We start from the raw sequence: 18,548 nt of genomic DNA, 5'->3' as shown, positions 1-18,548 counted from the left end.
TGAGTAGCAGCATTTCAAAACCTGTTGTGTAATCACTTTCTCGAGGAGTCCTTCAAATGTCTTCGGTACCCCTGCTGTTTATATACACCGATCAAAGTAACCTGACATGGGGGATATGAACTGCGTGCCTGTTTCTTCGTCTTTGCGGTTAGCATTTCTGAACTTCTCATTGTATCCTTGGGCTGTGAGTCGGAGCCTGCAGAGGCCAACCTAACTTTCTGATAATCGACGCAGTCCTCAGGACTCATCCAACTGAATAGAGTGAGCACTTCACCTGTCAAGCACATGCTCAGCCCAACCGCCCATTTGCCTTAAGGCCAGCGCTGCGCAAGCGCAACCGTTTCGAATCGCTGTAAGTAGGCTTCCATATCTTCTCTGCCATCATTAAATGCAGGGTTAAAATTGCGCAGGCTTATGGGCGTCAGGCATTTCCAGCCGCTTGTGATGTTGACGCACATCATTCTCCTTGGGGATTTTTCCTTTAGTCTTCCGGAAGTCTCATATTTAAGAGAAGATTCGTGGGTTCGCATTCGAGAATCACCTGTTTGCGTTGGTCCGCCGCTTTAATTGCCTCGCGATCAGTAGCCCTTTCCTCTCTCAAACGATTCTGTTCGGATCTTACAAATTCCCGTAGTTCATCATCTTTTAGCCCTAGATGAGTTCGGCCTGTCATTATCTTCTCAAGCTCCATGTCTCGAATTGCTCCGTTGATCCAGAGGTGTAGTGTTCCCTCTTCTAGATGTCCTGTCGGACATCTAGAAGGGGTCGTGAGCGCGGAAACCCCTTGTGATGTTATTAGTGATGGCTAGAAGTCGAGACTCGGATTACACAACTGAGACAGGCGCTTGAAACAGCCGAAGTAGAAGACAAACATTTATCTGGACTAGACGAATTAGGGAGAAGGACATTACAGTTACAAATAGAAAGCTACAATGAACCTTACAGTAAGCGCAAGAAGTTAGGCTAGGGCGGTAAATATTAGTTTTCAGTTTTGATGAGACGCGTGTACAGGCGAACTGATAAAAGTCTCATTTGCGCAGTACAGGCTGAGTTGTTGAAACCCATGGTTGTTGGTGCCCTCTTCGTAGATGTCCCGGGTGCACCACTTCGGACAGCCGATGCCGGCAATTGAATGCGCAGTCAGCTAGAAGACACGCCTGGCATGCATCCAGGCTGAAGTTCTGAGCCTCGTCCCAATGGCAACGGACGATCCCGGTTAGTGTATAGCGGGAGTCTTGAAGCAGCCTTCAGAAGCATTGCTCTATCAACTTCCCTCTCCTTCGGTACCCACCACTATGTACTCTTCATCTTCTTTTCCAGTCAGTTTAATGATTCCTCTATTTTGACTCGTCACATGCTGTAACATTCTGCATGGCACATACCCCCACAGAAGCTATTGTCCTTCTTTGGCCATCCCATAACAAACACACTTGTGCCGACTTCTTCTGCGAGAAGCGATGGAAACCAGGGGTTCCAATTTCGAAATAACGGTTTTGAAACGACGCGTTCGAATTATCGGGGATTCCCCCTGATTAAAATATACATAGTATGCACTGGCGTTTGGCTGCATGGGGCCGCTGCAGTTGTGCGAGGCCGATCTCTACGTTTGTTGTGTTTGTGGTGTTGCGCGCGCATTCACGATGGTCGACTACGCCATGTACGGTTGCTCTAACCGTTCGAAAAATGGCCGGAACGACGAGAATTTGCGCAAAATGGGGTTCTTTCAATTCCGAAGCCTAAGCTTAAAGAGTGCCCGAAAACTGCGGAACTTTCATTGAAGCGTAGAGCCCATGGCTGCAGCGCATTCGCAGGGCTGACCTCGACGTTACAGCGAACCTCTACCGTATCTGCGGTGACCACTTTTTAACAGGTGAGAGAAGCGTCGTAGAACTCTTCAGTGGACAGGTGTGATGCCTTCGCAACGTCCTTCATGTCAATTTGAAATTTAACTTTAGGGCGACGGTCTTACATCATGCACGAAGCTAATCCTGACTGTGCACCTAGCGTGAATTTGGGCCACAGATCGTCGACAGTTGCGGTAGAAACCTCGAGTGACAGGTGCGGAAAAATCTTGTTCATTGTTAAAGAATTTATTTGATTGATTGATTGATTGATTGATTGATTGATTGATTGATTGATTGATTGATTGATTGATTGATTGATTGATTGATTGATTGATTGATTGATTGATTGATTGTATGATTGTATGGTTTTAACGCGCCGACGCAACACAGGCGATGAGGCGCTCCGTAGTGGAGGGGTCCGGAATAATTTTGACCACCTGGGGATCTTTAACGTGCTCCGAAATCTCGTACACGCGGGCGTTTTTGCTTTTTCGTCTCCATCAGAAAAGCGCCCGCCGCGGCCGGGAATCGAGCCCGTGACCTCGTGCTCTGCAGCGCAACGCCTTCGCTACTGAGCCACCGCGGCATGTCATTTTTAAACAATCACAGAGCAGTGTACACACTATGAACTAACAAACCGTTTGTTTTTTTGTCTAGGTACAAGCGGCACCAAGACCGAGCACGCGAACAATCAGCAGTTAGACCGTCCGAGCAGTCTCCAGTCTTGGAAATATAAGACACAAACGTATTGCCACACACTGCAGTGTTTACATGCATTTTCACACCTTTGTAACAACGACAACGTTGCTATCGCCGATAACTTTCACCTTCGGCGGATGAACAAAGTCACTCGTCCGGTAGTTATGCGACTCTAACAATTTGTAGCTTTTCAGTTGCTCGCGCGTAATGAAACTTGTCGAGTGGATGAAGTAGTCACTGATATTAGCGCGCTCGACGCTTCGAAAGTTCCACACATCATCAGTCAGCTCATCGTCGCGTAGAGCCAGGGGGTCCACGCCACTGCAACGACGGACTTCAGTAAAGTACCTCTCCCTGTCGACGTCCGAAAGGCCGTAAGCGTATTCGCTTAGCCTCATCGTTTTCTGCACATACAGAAACACTTACAAAGTAACTTGCAGGTAACTACAAACAAACCACGGCATATACTCCTCCAACGCGTACGTACTACATCGCACGCGCAACCGGCTCTGCACAAAACCAACACCACAAACGTGGACATCAGCCTCGCAGCACCGCAGCGGCCCGGTGCGGCCAAACGGCAATGCATACTATGTATACAGGTCTGTGCCGGGACCACAGCATCAGTTCGAATTGATTGTAAGTTTTATTACTCGAAGTTTGGTTAACAAGCGTTTACTGTATAACATAATGATCATAGTATACCCATTTAGCATTGCATATTCTACTAGCGTTGAATCATGGGAGGGAGCCCTGAACACCTTGCAGTCACAACATCAGCGTGTGCGTATTAAGGGAGCAAGGAACGCAGCCGCTGCACCTGCGCCCTGATATTGGGGTTGAACTCTTGAACTCCCTCCCAGCTGCTTACCGCCTTTTCCTGAACTTCCACTAGAGTTTACTCAATAAAGTTCTTCTATATGTCTCCCTCCTTCTCAGCAAGAAAAGTAACCCAAGTTCAGGTTTCCCACCACAATAGAGAACAAAACATTAAAATGCTGGCACTGTGCCATTCGTAACCAAAACACCGCAGCCCCAACATTGCAGGCTGGTATCTGTAGCTAGATAAGCGCAGGTGGTCTGTCTTTCCTGCGCGAAGACGAATAAAAACTGTTTTGCTCTCTTAAGTTAAAATCATTTCTTAGAAAGCATATTTTTAAACTGCATCAACTATGTTCCAAAACCCAACATCGATGTCCACGGAACGATGCCACGTCCGAAATTTCAAGGCCTAAAAGTACACGTCATCTTTAATGTTTTTCTGCGTCAGTGTGAGAAGCAAGGCTGATAGCGGTGGGTCTCGTCAACGCAAAAATTTTAAAAATGAGCTAAATAGCGGCGTTCGAAACTAATGGTCCTGTGAATAAGTTCCGAGAGGATAAATGCGTTGTCTGTCATGAAGGCATCAGGTCGGCCTCAAAGTTTCGCAAGAAAAAATATTACCAGCTGAAAACTAAAACAATTTCAGACACCAATAGCCAACCCAAAAAAAAAGATCAAAGTCTAGTTTGAATCTCTCAACAGTGCTGCTAGGTTCTTCGAAACTTGGAATACCTGATGACTATCTTTATCCTCCCAACTTTTATGAAAACTACTGAGAACAGGAGATTAGTTGGCGGTTTTTTACCCCGTTGCTTATAAAAAACCGGACCTCAAAACGCATAAGCAGCCCTAAACAAGTAGAGAACAACGAAGGGCGGACATGTTTTCTTGAAATAAGCCCATCAAAGCTTACTTAGCTGATCTTGTCGCCCTACAAGAAAAAATGCTTCAGTATAAAGGATAACCTAAACTTAAGAACGACTGCGCTTGCTTGAGATAAGTATCTCGGTAGGAGTCCAATATTAGAGCAAAAGAAGATAGGCGTTACCAATCGTGCTTGGTTGCTTTGATTGCAAAAGTTAAATGCGTCGTTTTGGTTATGCAATCAGCAAACCTATGCCTGCACACCTCGGCGCTTTCAAAGCCTTGGTAACCGACTTCAGATCGTGGGGAGCAATAAATTAAAATCAATATGCTCTCATTCTCGCGAAAGAAAAAAAAAGTGTTCATTATTTAGAATTTTGCTGCTGCTTTTCGAAACAGCCGTGAAATAATGAGAGGATTGGCGGCCTGGCACGGCACACCAGCAGGCAATACCGTTCAGATGGAAGAGCGGTAGTGATGCACTAAAAGCTCTACTTCCAATACATGCATTTTATGCCTCCCAGCAGCTGTCTCGCACAAACGACAAATATTTTTTGCCGGCGTTAAGGAGTACACGAATGGAAAACAAACGGATGTTCGAACAGGCTTCGCAGGGTCTACATTCTGAAATATTGTTAGGCGGACGAGATCCTGCGCTTTCCTGAGTCCCACCTGCATAACCTGAATACCCGTGTCAGCCAGTTGTACGTGCAATGACAATTGAAGGGCGCATGTAAGAAATAAAGTAGATAAAAATCTAAGACATCCTTACTAAAGTTTGAATATCAACTTCTGAAGTCTCTTGTACGTAGATGTTATAAATTAAGCGCCCCAGTTGACGCCCAAATATTAATTATAAAATTCAGCATACAACAACCAATATATTGTTTCACACGTGGAACACGGCTGCATAAATGGCGCACCCGCAAGCAAGTTATACTTTGTGCTGCCGTGGAAGTTAAAGGGTTTGTAGATACACGGTAAAAGGCTTCTTGGATCACCATATAAAAACATGCACCTTTCATAACAGAACACTGCGAAATCTTCCTGAAAAAAAATCTGACTCCAATTCTGTCCAATTTTAAATAGTGAAGCACGCTGAACGGTACCACTATTTTACTATATGTAATCATAAGACATAAAGAACAACCCTCTTTGAATCGGGATAAAAATTACACTGCAATAATTGTATCCCTTGCAATAACTTCGAACAACGTAGCCATCATGTAAATCTTTTTACTGATAGACATAGTTCCGGTTTTTCGAAGCTGAAACATAAAGCAGCACTACATAAAAGAAAACGCTAATAACGAATCGTTTACACAGCAAATTTTCAAAATGGTGTTGATATGTGAATACCCGAAAATTTGTTCTTTCACTGCATGCCTTAAACGGCCAAGCAAACCCAGAGAGTCCAGCGGTTCGAACAAAAGTACTCACAAGCAGCACAATGGGCACCCAGACGGATCATGGAAGCCGTATTGATTGCACGGTATATATGAAAGGTAGCACATCCGTCCGCTCTCGTTGAAGAAGGCCTGCTCATAAACTGGTGTATTATTCTTCATTTCTATTTTGCACAAATCGGGGTAATGGTTGCAGGCGCCACATCCTAGCGACAATGTCACGAGTCCTATTAAAAAGAGAATACATTTTAAAGTTTCTAGATTTGTAAATTGTTCACGTTTTTCGCGACCACACCGCTCGTTCTAATACATGTCATAAATGTATGATTACTAACCATCACCACTACCCTTCATGTAAACAGACGCTGTTTACCAGTCATCACCGTGACAGTCAGCATTTATCATAGTTCTCGACACCGTTGTGAGTGCTCAATTTCTTCTTCAAAAATGAATCCTCGGAGAGTTTATGTAAACAGAAGCCGTAACGAGATTGTACGGCTTCTTGTAACGATATTGTGTCTTATAAGAGGAACATATTATGCTCTTCCCAACGAACTACCACTGCATTCCGCCGCTGCCAAGCTGTGCTTCACAAATGAAATTCGGTACAGGCCAATACAGTAAGTTTCAAACAGCTCTCACTACAGGATTGCGTTATACAAAACGCTTCCATAACCGCAATCGTGGCTGTTATTTTTGTGTGGACTGAATCATGCGGTACGCGCCACAATTAGGTGTTTAGTCATATCGACACAAAAAGTAAAAGCACAGATGACTGTAAGCATTTAAGATTGATTGATTGTAGGGTTTAACGCGCCGACGCAACGCAGGCGATGAGGCGCGCCGTAGTGGAGGGCTCCGGATTAATTTTGACCACCTGGGGATCTTTATCGTGCACCGAAATCTCGTACACACGGGCGTTTTTGCTTTTCGCCTCCATCAGAAAAGCGGCCGCCGCGGCCGGGAATCGAACCCGCGACCTCGTGCTCAGCAGCGCAATGCCTTAGCCACTGAGCCACCGCGGCGGGTTGCAAGCATTTAAGCAGCATTTAATAGTGAATTGCTTTTATATAGAACGCATCTAAAGAACGTGCGGTGGGGGTTACTTCAGTGTGCACTGAAGCATGCGACACACCACCCACAGCGTTTCAGTCTTCTGAACGCAAAAAATATATCCTGCTGCAGCTTCTGCCATGCATATTTCATTGCGTGTTTGCTAACTCATACGGCAGTATGCTATAAAAAAAAACAGACTATAGAAACTTCCAAAAAGGTAGATAGAAGTCACCGTGGTGTGCTGAATGGCGTGGTGACCCTCTCCGATGCCGTGGTGAGGGTATGGAGTTGAACGGTACCCTACAGTTTTAAATGCGGAGCTTTTGTAGATGGGCAAACTTGGGGGGCTAACGTGTTGAAAATACCAAGATGTCGAGCGCCTGTGAGCGCGTGCCTCACGGCGACCTTCCAGCGTTCTCGTCACGCCCAGTGGCTGTAGCAAAAAAAAAACTGCCGAAAACATCGACGAGCGAGAAAATGCAGAGGGCTCGTGGGCAAGTGCCTCGTTGCGACCTGCAATCGTTTCCGGCTCGCGCAGTGTATTTAGCAAAATCCAAATGGTGCACACCCCCTGAGCGCCTCGCGTTCAACCATCAACGCCACAGGTGGCGCTACACCTCCACCATGGAACCTCTACGTGAGATAGGAACGCCTCGCATGCATTGTGCTCGTACGCGCAGCCCCTGCAACCCAGCTATCGTCAAGCGCTGTCGCGTATGTACTGCTTAGCACGAAGAGCATGGTGATATCAGTGAATATGACGATGACTACAGCTATGACAGTCCAGAGCGACTACGGAACACATAAAGGAAATATTTTAAACTTGTACAAATGCCAGACAAGCACTATGAGACATACACTACAGACAAGCACTACACACAAACGCTACAGACAACAAAGACAAGCCCTAAGAGAGATACACTACAAGCACTGCCCCGAACTATCAACTGGTTTCCTTTTGAAAGAGAGACAATATATAGAACCGTCCACCGAAAGGTATATATGCACATGCGTAGAAAATTTAGTTCTTTCTCCGACAAGGAGATTGACGCCATGCTGATGCATGCCTCACCAAGCGTTGAGATGCGTTCTGATTCTACAATTTCACGTCAAGCCGTTATTTGCACTTTCTAATGATAGAAGTGTGTTGTGATTCTGGAAAACAGCACTTGCAATTCAAACAATGCAGGAAGCCATCTGCATCTTTCCCTCCCGCAAAATTTTTGATATTGTTCGCCTGCTCCCTCTGCCTGCCGTTGACTTATCTCCCAGTTTGGCGACCGTACATTTTTTCCGCACGTTAAGAAAATTTAGTACACAACCCTTTCATTACATTCAACAAATAGTCACCGATATTTTCTGCCGCAGACTCTTTGCTGGGCAGCCTCTGGGTCAGCAATTTTGCAGTGCTAAGAAAGCTTGTAATGGGCAGAAAAAAAAACATCCGCGTCACACCTCTGGGCCAATTTTTTTCGATTATGTGAACTCGTGTGTACGCAGGGTATCACAGCTACCCTCTCGCTGAGTGCTTCAGAGGTATTACACGGTTTTAATAACCCACTAATAACGTAAGAAATACATCGTGCACTTGCTTCTTCCCCGCAGATATCTGTGAGCTGTTCCAGACACTGTTTGCTCTCTGCTAGTAGTACTATGACATCTGCATATATCAGTCCCGGGATATGTTGTTCCACTTCCTGTCCTTTGAGGCTATAACACAAATTGAAAGCTATTTGACTGCCTTCAACCTTTCTTTCTAGTCTAGCCATGTACAGCATGAACAGCAATGGCGACCGAAGACAACCCTGCTTTAAACCTCTATTTGTGACTACCGGTTTCGTGCACTTTTCGTCGTCCTAGGTAATTTGCACCTCGCCCTCATTGTAAATTCCCTGCAACAGCTGTATAAAGTCCAGCCCTAATCCCTCCCGCTCAAGTATGCTCAATAGCAGTTCTCTATCTACACTCTTAATCTGGTTCCATGTAAGTTCCAGTTAAACGGGGCGATCCACATATTTTTATCTGGATCCAAACGAAGAATAACTGGAACGAGAGATATAAGTGGATCTTATCTGGAACTGTCCATTTGTTTTCTTTAGGTTTGTGTTTATTATGTGGAACGGAATAAATGAGGGGATGCGCTGTCGGCCGTTCCAGTTACTGTTCCACTTATGTCCCAGTAAAAATTTTGGACAGTGCTTTTGTATATTTTTTGCTCGTGTCTTGTTCCACATAAATTGTGCGCTGCAGTGAAGTATGCACTGAATCGTGCATTAACTGGAACAATGAACCACATATATATTTGGCGCGCTTTGGCGCACAAGCGCACGCACAAGCACTTGCACGCACACGCCCACAGACATAGATACAGACACGAACGCACACCCGCGCACCCACACATACACACACACATGCATGCAGTCACACACGCACACACGCACGCACCACATAAAATTTAATAAACTTCGTCGATATCTATCGAACTGTCTTAGAGCAGTTTACTTATATAAGACGGCTAAGACGTATTTTTAGTGACGTTATTTGACAGAAAACAATATGTCCACTGCTATAACAACACCGTACAAAGCATGAAAGGTGCGAGAAAAGGGTATCTTAGCGAAAATAGAAATTTCACGAACCCCTTTCAGGTTGTCTGCGGCGCTCAGACCGCTTTAGTGAATATCGTCTTTTGCTAATTGCAGACGCGCAGTACGTCTGAAATCACCGATGACTTGAATTTCAGAAGGACCAGATGTCCCCTGGTTCTCCTTCTGCGTTTGGGATAGAGCCGTGGTAGTGCTGAAGAATTCATTGGGCTTTTGTGGATACCTCATAAAGAAATATATATAGTTGTTGAGACTATTGCAAGTTCTGCATTTGGTTCACAAAGCGTCGCAGAAACATTGTTTTTTGCTCAATGCTCAGCCATCAGCTCGCTGTGTTGTAGTACGTGCACAATTTTAAGTGCTTTACAGGAACGTATGAATGGTTACAATCTGCTGTAAAATAGGTACTTAGTCCACTTTATTTATGCCATGATGCGGTATATACATAGTGTTAACCGACTGTGCCGCATTTTACACTGGACGCAGCAAGTCACGAATGCAGTTATATATGCTTGGATGTTCGTTAGCATTTTTCGTCTCGTGCATGCTATTAAGGGTGACTCACCTGATCCAATTCATATGGGACTCACGACGCAAATTCATGAGACTTACTAATTCAAAAGCACCATGTACCGATACAAGAAGTTTTACAAATTCACAGAAATGACACTAAAGACCTGGTTTGCTTCTTCTAGAAATACAGTAGACCCTCGTTAAGACGAACTTGGTTAAAACGAACACTGATTAAGAACCACAACATTTTTCTCTTGTAACGTCCACAATGCAATACACCTCCGCTTAAGACGAATTTCGGATAATACGCATACATTTTTACGGTCCGTTCGGGTTTGTTTTAACGGGAGTCTGCTGTATATCATTTCTTTGCAGAGATAAAAAAAAAACAAGAAACGCATTTTGGTTTATCCAGTCTTCACTGGAAGGTGCTAGCGGTCTCACCATGCGAGAGTTTTATTTCTTTGTTTCAGTAGAGAAGCGACATATATCTAAAATAAGCAAACTAGGCCGTTGTGAATATCGGTATGTATTTGTAAACCTATTCGTATTGGTGCACGATTTTTTTAAGTCCGTTGGTCATGACGTAGTGAGTCCGATAGGAATGCTAACATGTGAGTCCCTTTTAATTTCCACAAGCAAAAACAAGAGCCTCTTTGCAAAGAGCGGTTGACTGGGTGAACGGAACTAAACCAAGATATACCACGTGATACCTGCATTATTTTGTATGTATTAATGCTGAAATGACATTGTAATTCCTAATTATGCTGTGCAGTAACGGCAAAAATACGCAGAGTTAACTTGCTGTTGTTGTGTCTTGTCATAGTAATTGAAGTTCATTGAATGACCCGCCTTCTCCAGCTGCTTCCCCAGTTGCTGTTTTCCTGTAGTATTGGTGTTCAGGAGGGAAAAGGGCTCGGAAACGGGCCGATGTATTATTACTTACTAATTAGCTGTAAGTAGCTTTATATAACGTGGGTATCTAAGAGCGTCGCAGTATATTTTATTGACTAAGGAAAGGCTTGTTGTCAAGAAAAGCAGTAAATGAAGCCACGCCCTTTTGCATTCATTGTAAACAGCAACGGAGAAATTGTCATGCAAAGTTAAGCTCGGATATCGCACGCACTCACGGCCCTTCGCGAGAAACAACTTTAGCCAGTACTAACGCGCTAACGCGGCTATTATCTGAGCTTTGTTTCGGCCTCAGCGGGCGTAAACGTCCGCTTAGACGCATACGCCCGTTTTCCGAATCCAATAAAAGCCATCACGTGGGCCGAGTTTGTATGAGTTCTTATGCGGGCACATCTCCAAAGCCTCCGCGAGAACGAAAGTACGCTGAAGCCATGAGGAAAAGACCGCCACTCCAGTAGCGCATTCAATGCGCATGCGTCAGCAGCAGCACGGCAGAGCTGTTTTTGCGTTGATTCACGGTACAGTGGGGCTGCAACGGGTACGATGACGACGGATGAAAATCGGCACTGCGTCAACACTTTAAACGACAGCAGCGCTCCCATCTTCCAGGATTCCCTCCGCTAATTTTACGGTCTTCCGCATGCAGCGCCACCAGTGGCACTCCCAAGCGGGTTTCTCAATTGCTCGCGCGATGCGCGTGATATTTACTAAAGAAATTCTCGGTCACGCTGGCGAGAACCGTTAGCGCCGTTAGCAGTTTAAACGGTTCAAATTGGGTTGATTGCGGCGTGCAACTGCGAATTTTTTCATGTCCCTGGGCTGTATTTCCTGCTCGACGAAGTGGAGTTTTGCCAGGAGGCGCAAAAAAGGTCAGTGCTGCTTATTTATGTGCTGGTAACGGTTGTTGTTCAGTGACATCCTTGTTAACTGCGTCCGATAAACATACCGCGTCTATGCCCGTTGTTCGTGTGTCGTTCCTGCTTGTGGTCGCGGCGTGTAACATTTTGTGTTGGAGAAACGTTTGCAGCCGTAATTTACCAAAACTCCCGTGTTCGTGGGTCAGAGTCGGCTGGACATTTCTGACTGCGTACGTCAGAAGTTCCTGGTTTGCGCGTTTCATGAGTGGATGTTCCCTTACTGTGTGGCTTTGCTTAGTTGTATAGGGACCGGGCGGCCGTTGTATGGCACCACCGTCGTTTCAGCGAACAGCGCCGCCCGTGGCGAACCGCTCGTCAGTGGAATGCCGGTGGCGGTCAGCGCAGCGTAGTTGTGCATGTCTTTCTGTCGTTTTTCTGCGGTGCGGCTTGCAAAGCGTACGTAACCCCACGTGCATTTTTCAGATTGGTAAATCTTGAGTGTGGATGTGACGTTTACGAGGCATGTCATGTGTGTTATTTACTTATTTACACCCATACTCAGTATTTACAAATAGCAGACGACGCTCAATGCGCCAAGCTGGAAGTGAAAGTTCGTTGCTTCATGCAATTTCTTCATGCCTGCATGCAGTTTCGCGAATCGAGGTGTATATTGCCGCTAAATGCTCCCACAAAGCCGGTGTGTGCAACCGATCAAGGAATGCTGCGGCGCTGGCCTTTGGCAGTTGATGACGAAACGGCATCAACGTCGTCCACAAGCGAAAGACAAAGTTGGAGGGTGTCTTCGAAGATTTACCTCAAAACAGAAATTGTGACGGACGACGCTTCCGTAACTTCATTACCTACGGCTGAAACGTGTTTAATTTCACAGAAATGCTCTTACTACAGCCATCGGGAATCGTTGATAGAATAAATACCGCATGATAGTAGAATGTTATTGCTTGTCGTGGAGAAGCATTGCTTTACAAGAATTGCAATGGTTGCTGGCTGGTTGGTAAATGGTTTTTCAAAAACCAATTCCTGCGTGGCTGAAGGACGCAAGACAGGAGGGTGCCCGAAACCAGTACTCAGCTTCACAACTGAATGCTGCGGTCGGTTTACAAGCTGCCACCTACGCTTGAAAAATCATGCACACCTCCGTCTAACGACGATGATGGTTTATCGCAAAGCTCTATCGTATGGGTTTCCTTGGTTGCCTTCTGGATTTAAACTTTGACTAATTAAGCGTCGAATTTGACCAGCGCGCAGTTTGATCTTTTGATCGCAGCGTCTTTGACTTTGACCATTTCCCATTCGATTTCGCACGAATAAAACTTTTTGTTCAACCATCATAATCATTAGACGGAGGGCTAAATGATTTTGCTGTTTAATTTTGAACTTCCATGCCCCCTCTCCAAATCTAAACTTTTCCAGCGTGTCGGAAACGTGTCTGTGGTGGAGGACTCGGGCTCATGCACCCATATTTGAGGCAACTAATCGCGCGTTTTTGGTGTCTTCACCAGGCATTACACGATTTTTAGGTTCTCTGTAAAGAATAATTAAGCATTAAAAAACACCAGCAGGCGTTAACACTGCCTTTATTTTTAACTGTCGGCGCCAGCCTTAATTCTACGCAGGTGGTAAAACGGGAAGGGGAGGAGGGATGGTTTGTAGCTTGGGCTGTTGAGTTGGTGAATAACTTTGACTCTTGATAAAATGACCACCACAAACGTGGGATTTCCACTTCGGCTTTCAGGCTCCCATGCTGTCACAGTGTCGCTCACCAAAACCGAAGGTACAAAGCTCACGGTTACAAAAAGCGTAAACTACCGCAACATTTCTACGGCTACACGGTAATCGATCTCGTATGCAGGTAGGTGCCTTTATATTTAAAGCACACGTATCGAGGTATCCCAGCGCTAAGGCTGGCGTGGAAACCATAGTCATTAAAACCAGTGAAGATAATTTAAGTGGTAGAAATGAATTCTAATATTGCATTAGTTTTATTCCTACTCAGATCGCGCGGAACCATGCGCAGAGCGCTGCAAAAAGCACTCGTGTCAATGTAGCCCTTCTCCAACCTTACAAGCATCCAATAAGTTTGCGTAGCCGTTAGTGCATTTAAGAAGAAAATAATACTAACAATAGTAGTTTTATTCGTACTCAGAACTGGTGGAGCCAAGCGCAGATCGCTGCAAAAAGCGCTCATGCCGTTGCAGCCGATACCCAACTTTAGAAGCGTCCGACAAGTTTACGTAGTCATCACTGCATCTAAGAACCCAACACATCTGTTTAGACTTCGTTTCATCTCACATGTCTGCTCACAACGCCACCAAAACATACAAAGAACCGAAGCAAACACGACAACAACAACGGGAGGCTATGTAGTCCAATGCACCGGCTCATTCCACTGACGAGGGGAGCGCCGAGTGGTGGCGCCACCCGTCCAGCTGCCCGGTCCCTATATTGACGGTAGCTGTGTATGTCTGCGGTAGCGAATCTTCTCGGGTTAGTCGCTCGCGATAATCGCGCGTGCACACGTGTACAACTTCCAAGCAAGTTTGTCGGAGCGTCCGTCCTTAGATTTATTGGTATTTTTAAAACTTGCGTGGTAATTGCGGCGTTGTGTTAGTCTGATGAGTAGAATGCCATTTACTGTGCTTACCAGACCGGGAGTCTTCGACCTTGCCCGTTGCGCGCAAGGTAGACGCTATTCCGAGTTGTGTTGATGTGCTTTCAAGGCGTCATCTTACGTTTATCTGTTCCATGTTTCCATGTTTCATGTTTATGACCCATGTTTTTTTCAATTCCTGTGGCCAATTGAGATGATCTATTTAACATTGCCTGAAGTGTAGAGAAATGGAAGGGACAGTGGTTATCTTAGCAGTACCGCAGTAACAAACGTTTCTTTTGTAGAGGGGAAGAAATATGTGGAAACACGCAGCGGGTATATAGAAAGTGTGCTGCCGTTTCTATGCTGTTAATGTCAGTGGTAACTTGAGACTTCAGGATAATTATCCAATATCCATAATTAGTGGTTGCTACTTCACGAACCGCGTTATAAATAAGCCACTCTTGCATTTTTATGCCGTCAATGTCGGTGGTAACCCTAGAGTCGAAATAATTTCCGACAACGCTCCGGTGATAAGTTCTTGCATCACTATGTGCACCCAACATTAACCAATTTCTGTGCTTCCTTGAACTTAGAAAATATACTGCGAAAGCAGATTGCTACATTCTGTATTCGATCTGTGTAACCTGTCCAGATGCAGACTATGGCTGACTGTGGAGAAATTTGTCTCTACACTGGTAGTTTGCGACAATTGTTTTCCTTTGTCTGAAGAACAGAAATTAAAACGAATTATTTCCATTCCTTACATATACCTGTGAAATCATGGCTGTGGCATTCACTGTGGCTGAAGACATCTTCAGCACGCCGAGGCGTCGTCGTGGCAAGTGTGACAGATTGTGAATGCATTGTGGAAGTCATAAAGCCACGAAAGAGTGCCTCTTGAGTGTTGCGTATTATACAGACGTTCACCACTCCGCATGGAGCAATGACAGGTGAGCCTAAAAATGTTCAAATATTTTTATATTTAAAATTGTTTCGCCTGAAAACGTTACCAGGGCTCATGATGCAAAATAAATTTTAGCACAACTAATCAGGCCTTGTACGAGATCTTGTAGTACTCCCTTCTTAGAGGGAAGCGTAAATTTATGCTTCGATATTTTTATACTGTTTTTATTTCTAGGAAATAGGGCGGACCGGGACTTAAAACAATGGAACAAGGAATGCATACTGCCATTTTCCTGGTTCTTGAAGGCGTGTGTTCACCGTTCTTGAAGTCGTGTGTTCACAAAAAGGAAACACGTGAAAGCCGTTGTACGGGATGAAATCATTGCATTCTACAAGTAAGTACGCACTCCCAGTTCTGGAACTTTGATGGTCCCTTTTTAGGTAGTTGCATTATACGTAATGGCTTCGGAACACCATTTCAGTGACAACTTGACCTGTAGGTGAAAACGACAGTAAGAGCTTTTGGGAACACGTTGGCAAAACTTTCCTAGAAAATCACTCCGAGGAGGCCCTGCCAGGAACGCCTGCATCTTAATTTTAGTTGGGTAAGTTGGCATTTTATTTTTGTGGGACTCAATTTATGGTAGTGTTTATTGAAGCTGGCATTTTATTTTTGCGGGACTGAATTTGTGGTAGTTTTCTTTGTAGCAAAATCTTACTGTGAAGAATAAATCGTGAACTCCAAATTGGGAAATACCTTCACATTCAGCCTGTTTCGGATGCTGCAACATGTGGACAAAAATACTATTATTTTGCATTCAAGTTTTGCAAACATTTTGCTTTCACATTGAGAGTTGCTGCTGCGATAATACGGCGCCACGGTCACGCCCAATGCGGTTGCTTTCCAAAATTAGAGAACTGCCATTGACAGTCTGTGCTAATATTTTTTGTACATTGTTAGCAGCATTCCCAGAAAAGAAACCAAGAAATCGCTGATATTTCAATCAATTACTGTGCTATAAAAGGGGTATCCTAAGCAACTCACTCATTGAAAGCCATTGTCTAACAAAATTTTCTTGTTCCTTCCTTAAAGGTACATGACGTGGTCCAGTTATTCTCGACGTCCAGTTATTTTGAGAGAAGAGGATGGCAGCGTAAATATTGTCTGCAAGAAACACGTCATGGATTTTCCGCCTGCATTGTCGCATCAAGATGTGGTCATCCTCCTCGCCGTATATTTCATCTTAATCTCCTGAAACTTATGCGACTTTGGAGAGTTCTTGGGACTTTTGCAGAGAGTTCTTGGCCATTTAACAGTGGCCTGGTGTCATTTAAGTTCAAAGCTCTGTTGAAAGACTTGATGTGGTCACTCTACTTGGGGTTTTAAATTATTGTTAGACGTTTAAGCCTATTCGGAAAGATATGTCGTGGTTCAAATGATTGGTAGATGCAAGCGGCATGTCAACTGCAAAAGTGAAGTCGTGCTTTCCTTTGCAATTTTTCATTATTGGCACAAAGCGCAGGCTGCCTTTGCCGCTGCTCTGTTACTCTGTTAATGTAGCTAATGGCACTGCACTGTAACGTTTTTATTATTCAAGTGCAGCTCGAATTTTTTTTTCCATGGCAGTGCTGCTGTTGATGGATGCAAACGTGAGAATAATTATTTACACAGACGGTTTGGGGTTTTATTAATCAATTTTTGTGCTGTATCTTAGCTGACACCTAAGCCCTAGAAGAATGCGAAATATACATATTTGGCTTGAAAAAGTTGTTTACTTTGGACAAAGTTGCATTTCTCGCTTGTTAGAGGCAGTGCTTTGGTCACAAGCATACTGTCGTCATGATAGTAGGGTTTGTATAGCACGCAACTGAATTTTACCTCAGATAAATGTTTCGGCTGGAAAAATGCTTACAAGTTCGCTTGGTAAAATTGGTCACCTGTATGTTTCAACGCTACCTGGCTTGGTTATTTGGGATGTCTGAATTGTTCTTGAGGGAACTAATAACGTCTTTAGAGTTAGGCTGCTTGATAAATTTTAAAATGCGTAACATGCTCCGAGCTATCTGGTTTGTAAAATATTGTAAGATTCACACTGGGTGCTATGAGCTTTTTTTGAATAAGTTATTTTAAATAGCTACAAATTGTCGGGGAAAGAACGCGGCTTCAGTGAAAGGCTTTTTCAGGGCGCGTATATAGTCGGTTTTGGCTACAGTTAGCTTGATATTACAGTTAGCTTGATATTGATATATGGTGTATGTTTTAGTTGTGCAATAGTGCCACATGCTTCCGGTAATTTTTTCTGCGCAAATGTTAAATTGTTAGTATTGGCCCCGGTGTTCTTTTCCTACACTCTTGCAGGTCTTGTGATAATCCAACCGTGTATGGCTTGTATTTTTGGCTTTTCCCTACACTTTAATAGCAAACTGCATTTTTTGGAACCGGGATGCGTAAACATGGTATGGCAAGCGCTGTGGGTACTTCCGCATTTGCGGTACCTGATTTCATGTCATAAAACAGCATATTTTATGCTCACTGTTTTGTAATGCTTTTTGAGTTACTGCGAGGGTAGATGTACAAGTCTGTTTGTGACGCGGTTGCGCTTAAAGCCATCTTTATTACCCACGTGTTTTTAGCAAAAAAGAATGGTAACTATTAGCAAAAATAAGAAAATGCCACTTAGATCGTTTTGGCCACTTGATATCGTTTTGGTATTTTATCCTGTACGCTGGTCATTTTCTGCCCAAGTGGAAACAGATATGTCTCCGTATCTCAAATGTACGCAATAATACGAGCGAATAAAATTTCCTTAGTGTTTTTAAAAGCATTGTATCAGTGCTAATAGTTGGTTTGGTGTGTACAGTCGAACCCGGATATATCGAACTCCAAGGGGATCGCGAAATAATTCGATATATGAAAAATTCGATATAAAAAATATGGGCCCTGAGACCTAACCTATGGCGAACGATCACTTACCGATTGGCGCATTCAAGAATGACAACTAATTCCGCACTCACGACGCAACAGGACGCTTTATTTCCGTGAAAAAAAATCGCTGATCTTGGCCTGCTTCTTCGTCCTGGAAATGAAATTAAAGACGCTGGTCTCGATCATCTCGAGGCCGTCCAGGTGCGACAGCCCAGTTTCTTCCATGTCGCCGCAACAACAGCTAATCAAGCTGAACGTAGCGGCCACTTCACCCGCGGAGTACGATCGTGTAGCCGCCTCCTCGTCCGGACGATCTTCACCACTCGAGCTATAGGCCTGGGTTCCTGCGGCCGCAGCTACAATATCCTCATCACCGAGACTCGAAACAGCCTGAACATTGGTGTCAGCCTTCACGAAGTCGTCGGCAGACACTCCGGCTGGAACAGCAGCCGGGAAAAGGGCGACAACTCACGAAACGTGTCGCCCATGCACTTGTCGTCGTCGTCGCCGTCTTCGCAAGCTTCGGAAA

At 44.6% G+C, this 18,548-nt stretch overlaps 1 long non-coding RNA gene across 1 annotated transcript; it reads left to right on the top strand.

Annotated features, from left to right (window-relative positions):
• Nucleotides 1-14,448: 14,448 nt before the first annotated feature.
• Nucleotides 14,449-17,915, top strand: LOC144177929 (uncharacterized). The gene is made up of 4 exons (XR_013323883.1): nt 14,449-15,140; nt 15,329-15,488; nt 15,576-15,698; nt 16,187-17,915. It is a non-coding gene; the product is annotated as an uncharacterized LOC144177929 (long non-coding RNA).
• Nucleotides 17,916-18,548: the final 633 nt, after the last annotated feature.

This window comes from Haemaphysalis longicornis, unplaced genomic scaffold (assembly GCF_048455015.1).
Source record: "Haemaphysalis longicornis isolate Haplotype H1 unplaced genomic scaffold, Haemaphysalis longicornis Haplotype H1 scaffold_34, whole genome shotgun sequence".
Classification (NCBI taxonomy): Eukaryota; Metazoa; Arthropoda; class Arachnida; order Ixodida; family Ixodidae; genus Haemaphysalis; species Haemaphysalis longicornis.
This window is presented reverse-complemented; position numbering and strand designations above follow the sequence as displayed.